This window comes from Sapajus apella, unplaced genomic scaffold, assembly GCF_009761245.1.
Source record: "Sapajus apella isolate SASKATOON/1434 unplaced genomic scaffold, GSC_monkey_1.0 scaffold18, whole genome shotgun sequence".
Lineage (NCBI taxonomy): Eukaryota > Metazoa > Chordata > Mammalia > Primates > Cebidae > Sapajus > Sapajus apella.
Window position 1 is genome coordinate 3,847,950 of NW_022436958.1, and position 6,600 is coordinate 3,854,549.

Genomic DNA, 6,600 nt, shown 5'->3' on the forward strand with positions numbered 1-6,600 from the left:
TTAACTCTTTCTTCCTTTTTGTTTTCTGAGTGTAATAATCCTAACACTGTCTTGCCTCTGTGCCCACACATGTGTAGACACATTTTTTTTGGGGGGGGGGGGGGGGGGGCGGAGTTTCACTCTGTCACCCAGGCTTGAGTGCAATGGTGAGATCTCTGCTCACTGCAACCTCCATCCCCTGGGTTCAAGCAATTCTCCTGCTTCAGCCTCCCAAGTAGCTTGGATTACAGGCATGTGCCAACATGCCCAGCTAATTTTATACTTTTAGTAGAGATGGGGTTTCGCCACGTTGGCCAGGCTGGTCTCAAACTCCTGACCTCAGGTGATCCACGTGCCTTGGCCTCCCAAAGTGATATGATTACAGACATGAGCCACTGCACCCCGCTGACCGTTTTAAGAAGAAATATCCAAGACATGGACACAGGTAAAGAAATTAGTAGATGTTCTTTGGTGTCGTACTGAGCACTTACTATGGCACAAAACCTGAGGATGCTCTAATTTTCTAGGGATGGTTCACTTCATTAGACTACCTTTAACTATTGATTTGTATAGACATTAACTTGTAGAAAACTGATACTTGAAAATGTATCTTGACTGAGAGCAACACATCTGATTCTTGTTCAATAGTCATGCAAAATTATTTTTGCCCAGGAAAGGAAGTAATTGCAAATGTTAGGGTTTACTGCCATTCGGGTATTAATCAGTTTTGTATCTAGTTGCAATTTCTTTTCAGCTTTACTGTGATTGACAGACTACATAAATCTTATAAGAAACTTCCTTTTAAAAAAATCAGCTCACAAAAGGCAGATTAATAAGAGAAAAGGCATAAAAATTTATTAACATATACTCAGAGGAGTACCACAGAATGATTACCCACTCCCAAATAGGGTTCAGAATCTTATATATCATCTGGAGGTTACAGAAAAGAATGAGGGCTTGCATCCTTGCAAAACAGGTAGTGGGGCGTGAGAGAAGAATTCTGTTGAGGAACAATAAATGATTACTAATAAAAGCTAGTAGATCAGGAAACTGATACTTATTGTAAATAGTTTTTGGAACTAGAATGATCCTGAAAGGCAGGCATTATCTTGTGAAAGGGTCTGTTCAGGTGTGGTTATCTTCTTGGTCTTCTTTTCTGCAATAGATAATGGGATAACAGGAAGGGGAAGAAAAACAATTGTTCTCCTGGATGGGTCCCTCTTGTCTTCATGTATCTTGCGTGGGAGGAGTTGGAGGAGTTTCCAGTGTCTGTTGATCTAAGGCCCTTTAATATAAAATATTTATTATGCCAGTGAACCATATTATCGGGATAAAGTTGTCTGTCTTTCTTTAATCTCCATTTCTTGAATTCTGTTTTCAATTATTTTTACCATCTTACTGTTTCTCTTATTAACTTATGTGTTAAGTAAAATCTTTGACCATGTTTATGACATTTAGAGATTTATATTTTAACAATATATACATAATATGGAATGACAATGGAAATAAATTATTTACACTTATGTCTCATTTAAGAATTTAAAAAAAAAATGTAGAGACAAGATCTTGTTATTGCTCAGGCTGGTCTTGAACTCCTGGTCTCAAGCAATCCTCCCACCTCGGCCTCCCGAAGTGGTGGGATTACAGCATGAGCTACCATGCCTGGCCACATAGGAAATTTAATTGGTTTCTAAAAACATGACTTAGGAGTAAAAACATTATTAGGTTTAAAAAAGTATATTTCTATTAATTATATTGTGAAAATTATAGTACATTCTATCCTAATGCAAGTTATGCAATATTTACAAAAGAAAAATAGATCAATTGAATTAAATAAACATGTAAGTGATAAACAATAATATAAGTGCAGCTTATAAATAAATTGCAATTGGCCAGGCACAGTAGTTCATGCTTATAGGCCCAGCACTTTGAGAGGCCAAGGTGAGAGGATCACTTGAGCTCAGGAATTTGAAACCAGCCTGAGCAACATGGTGAAACCTTGTCTCTACATAAAAAAATTACAAAAAATTAGCTGGACGTGGTGGTACATGCCCATAGTCCCAGCTACCTGGGATGCTGAGGTAAGAGAATCCTTTGAGCCCAGGAAGCAGAGGCTGCAATGAGCCAAGATTGTGCCACTGCACACCAGCCTGGGTGACAGAGTGAGAAACTATCTCACAAAAGAAAAAAAAATCAATTATTGAAAGTTTACTCTGCTCGCTCAGAAGAAAACAGGTTGATTGGGGTTATTAATGAAGGCTGATGAAGTAGCGAAAGAGAATCATTCTTTTAAAAATGCATCTTTACACTTTTGGAGAAGCATATTTATCTTCCACTCAAATTGTACTTAGAGAACACAAGGGCAAAATTCTAGAATCACAGTCAAAGAAAGGAAACAACACACACCTGCACACACACGAAGGAAAGTCATTGACTCACAAGTTGTGAGAAATTTTTGAAAGTTCAAAATAGTTGAAACAGGATTAAAAAAGGAAATGACTACTTAAATTACCTAAACCACATTATTGAAGCAAAAAAGGCAGAATCCACATCAAGAATGGGCTATGCTTCTTCAGGTAGTTAGACAGGCATGAATGGGGCAGGAGAATGCTCTTCCCACACCTGCCAGAAATGTCAGGTGATCATCAGTGATGGTTCAATAATTATCATATTCCCTCTCTAAAAATGATAATTTGGCAGACATTGTCAGGGAGAGACAATCTCCTGATGGTCCACAGCTGTTACATTAGAGTGTCAACTGAATGTAGGTGCCAAAGAGAAGCAAAGCGGGCTTCCAAAAAATTCAGGGTCCGGTGTGGTGGCTCATACCTGTAATTCCAGCACTTTGGGAGGCCAAGGCAGGTGGATCACTTGTGGTCAGGAGTTTGAGGCCAGCCTAGCCAACATGGTGAAAGCCCATCTCTACCAAAAATATAAAAATTAACCAGGCATTGTGGTGGGCACCTGTAGTCCCAGCTACTTCGGAGGCTGAGGCAGGAGAATCATTTGAACCTGGGAGGTGGAGATTGCAGTGAACCAAAATTGCATCACTGCACTACAGCCTGGGTGACAGAGCAAGACTCCATGGAGTATGATCTTCCCAGGGCACACCACCAGAAGAGGGAAGAACCCCTTAGGGGGACATTCTTACAACTTCCTAAACACACTGTGAATGCTTACCTCCCAAGCGTAAGGAAGGCACTGCACATGTGGGCAGCCTACCCTAAGGGAAGAATCATGGGAAAGGGGCCAGCCTATAAAGTCCTAGGATCAAGGTTAGATGTTGAACTTGACCTCAGCGCTCGCTTAGGTCTCTTCCAAGCATATTTTCCTTTCTTTCCTGCTGTAAAGCCTTTTAAAATAAACTTATATTCTTACTCTGAAATGTGCCTTGATCTCCTTTTCTGCCTTGGGCCCTTCAGTTGAATCCCTTCTTCTGAGGAGGCAAGAATTGAGGTTGCTGCAGATGCATATGAATTTGCAGCTAGTAACTTGGACGCTTTCCACCAGTAGCATATTTGGTGTTGTGTGGCTCAGGTATTTGCCACTGGTAACAATGCCAGGATGTATTTGTGGTTACCAGGAGCAGAGAGGAATCAAGGAGCAGCACTGGGCTACTTTGTCTGGTGTGATACTGCAGGACCAACCAAGCTTTGCTTCCCTTGCCCAGGAACTCTCACCTTTCCCTTGTCCAGGCAGCAGCCTCAAAAACGTCAAGAAGCGGCCGGGCACGGTGGCTCACGCCTGTAATCCCAGCACTTTGGAAGGCCGAGGCGGGTGAATCACGAGGTCAAGAGATCGAGACCATCCTGGTCAACATGGTGAAACCCCGTCTCTACTAAAACTACAAAAAATTAGGTGGGCATGGTGGCGCGTGCCTGTAATCCCAGCTTCTCAGGAGGCTGAGGCAGGAGAATTGCCTGAACCCAGGAGGCGGAGGTTGCAGTGAGCCGAGATCGTGCCATTGCACTCCAGCCTGGACAACAAGAGCGAAACTCCGTCTCAAAAAAAAAAAACAAACAAAAAAAACAAAACGTCAAGAAGCAAAGGGTTCTAGAGCTAGCATTAGATAACCAAAGCATGGAAGTCGTTTTTTAAAAAATTAGTTTGGCACACAGTATATGTGTAGGCTTTAGATCTGTGTGGCATAGTGAGCTCATAGTTCTTAGATGGATGGGAAGTTCTATTCTACTTGACCTTTTTCCTCCGAAGATAGCACAGAGGCAGGTGAAATATAATAAAGAAAAAAACAAACATGGCCTGGAAGTGAAAAGCAGTAGACAGAGATAAAACTCTCATTTTTTTTCTGTTCTGGGTCTCAAAGCTGGCTAACAGACTGCTGTGGTAGAATAAAGAAGATCCAAAGCTTAATTTTGCTTAGTATTTTAAACATTTAAAAATAAATATATTTACTATTATAATTTTTAATGATATAAAAGAAAAGTTATCTTTTTCCATATAAATATTGATAGCCTCAAAATTTTACAAAAACTTTTTAAATCAAATGCAATGACATTCCAACTGAGCCAGACTTGAGAGTCAGTATAAGCAATATTTAGAGTTAATCAACCCTTTCCCTGACCCCAACTATCACCACTTTGGACGATAGCATCTTTCTGTGATAAGTTATTTTCATGAGATGGAGCTGAGAGTCAACTAATCTACAGAGTTAATCAATAGTTCCTCCCTGGTTCCCAAATCTTCATTATCTCAATAAGTTCTTCAAATGTGCTTATGGCAAAAGAGTGTTCAACACACTCCTGAACTGCTATAAAATGATGGTTATAGGCACTTTAAATAGATGTACAGAAGTAACTATGATAAAATAGTAATATGTGATAAACAGCCTTTCAGACTTAGCACCCACCAGTAACTGGCAAATGTGTGTTAAAAAAAAAAAAAAAAAAAAAAAAAAAAAGAACTTTTACATCTAACCAGCTCACGTAGGAAATGCTATACAACTTAGAATCATCCATCAGAGAAGATGAAATAGTCATTAGTCTTAGAGGTCAGTTCTTCAGTTGATGAATAAATAAACTGAAATTTAGGGTAATTAAGTAATAGATGGAGTTCCACAGTCCTTTTGTGGCAGAATCAAGACTAAAACCAAGTTTTTTTTCACTCTCAATTCAGTGCTTTCTCATTGTGTTACACTAAATAAATAAGAAAGTTGATTGATGAGCTTCAGTTATTTAATCCAAGCTACTTTGGTCTGAAAACACTAATTCAATATTTTATTTAAAGCTACTGCAACTAAAGGGTGAAAGTCAAAACTTAAAAATATTGGGTTGGGCACGGTGGTGCACGCCTGTAATCCTGGCACTTCGGGAGGCCAAGGCGGGTGGATCACCTGAGGTTATCAGTTCAAGACCAGCCTGGCCAACATGGTGAAACCCTGTCTCCACTAAAAATACAAAAAAATTAGCCAGGCGTGGTGGCATGCACCTGTAATCTCAGCTACTCAGGGGGCTGAGGCAGGAGAATTGCTTGAACCCGGGAAGAGGAGGTGTTAGTGAACCAAGATTGTGCCATTGCACTCCAGCCTGGGTGACAGAGCAAGGCTCCGTCTAGAAAAGAAAAGAACATATATATATATATACACATTTTTACTATATTAATATATGTGTATATATATATATGTATATATGTATATATATATATGTATATATATATATATATATGTGGGAGTTAGTATTCAGTTATGCAGTTAATAAGTAGTTTTAGAAAATGTACTGTGCATTTCTAAGTAATTCTTCTTCCCCAAAGACATAAATGTTGCGTGTTATATTGTTTGTTTATGATAAATGTTTATTAAAACAGTACAACTACCAAATAAGTGCACTGCTAGCAAGGAGGTCTCATTTTAGTGAAAGCAAGGAAGGTTTATTGAATTTTATTCAGTTTCTTGTAGTAATATCTTGGGTGAGGGTATCCAAGAATTTTGGGGTAAGGCAAATGGTAAAATGAAGCACAGGTGGAAGTCCAAGAGGTTGGGGAAAAGTAAAATTATAAAGATAATGAAAGAAGTGTTAGAACTCTACTTTCTTTAAAATTTGTGCCAGGTCTGGCCATTGCTCAGTTAGCAATTACTCTAATTGTGTCTGCTGCTTACTGGAGAGTAGAAGGAAAACCCTTTTCTTTAGAGGCTGCTTTTGATGTTACTTTTGTGAGTCTAGTGAAGACTAAAAGCACCTGCAGCCTCACAGCTTCACTTTCAGGACAAACAACCGAGACTGCCTTCATCAACCTCACATTAATATTTATTCTGAAAAACTCCTCCCAGAAAGAGAAGTGTGTAAACCAGTAAATAACTTCATGGTTTACTTGAAGAACTTCCCAAATCCAGATAAACTTACCTGAAAGAAGTATACTTAACCAGCCTTCTTTTAAAACAATGGTTTGTGTGTCTGGGTAGAAAACCTTTGTCTCAGGACAATAGATGGTTCAAATAGAGAGATCATTTATGTGAAAACTGGTGACTCAGAATGCTTTTGCTGAAATCTACAACTTGATTTGTCCACTGCCCTAAACCATTATAACAAAACACTGGGCCAGGCACTGTGGCTCACACCTGTAATCCCAGCACTTTGGGAGGCCGAGGTGGGCGGATCACGAGGTCAA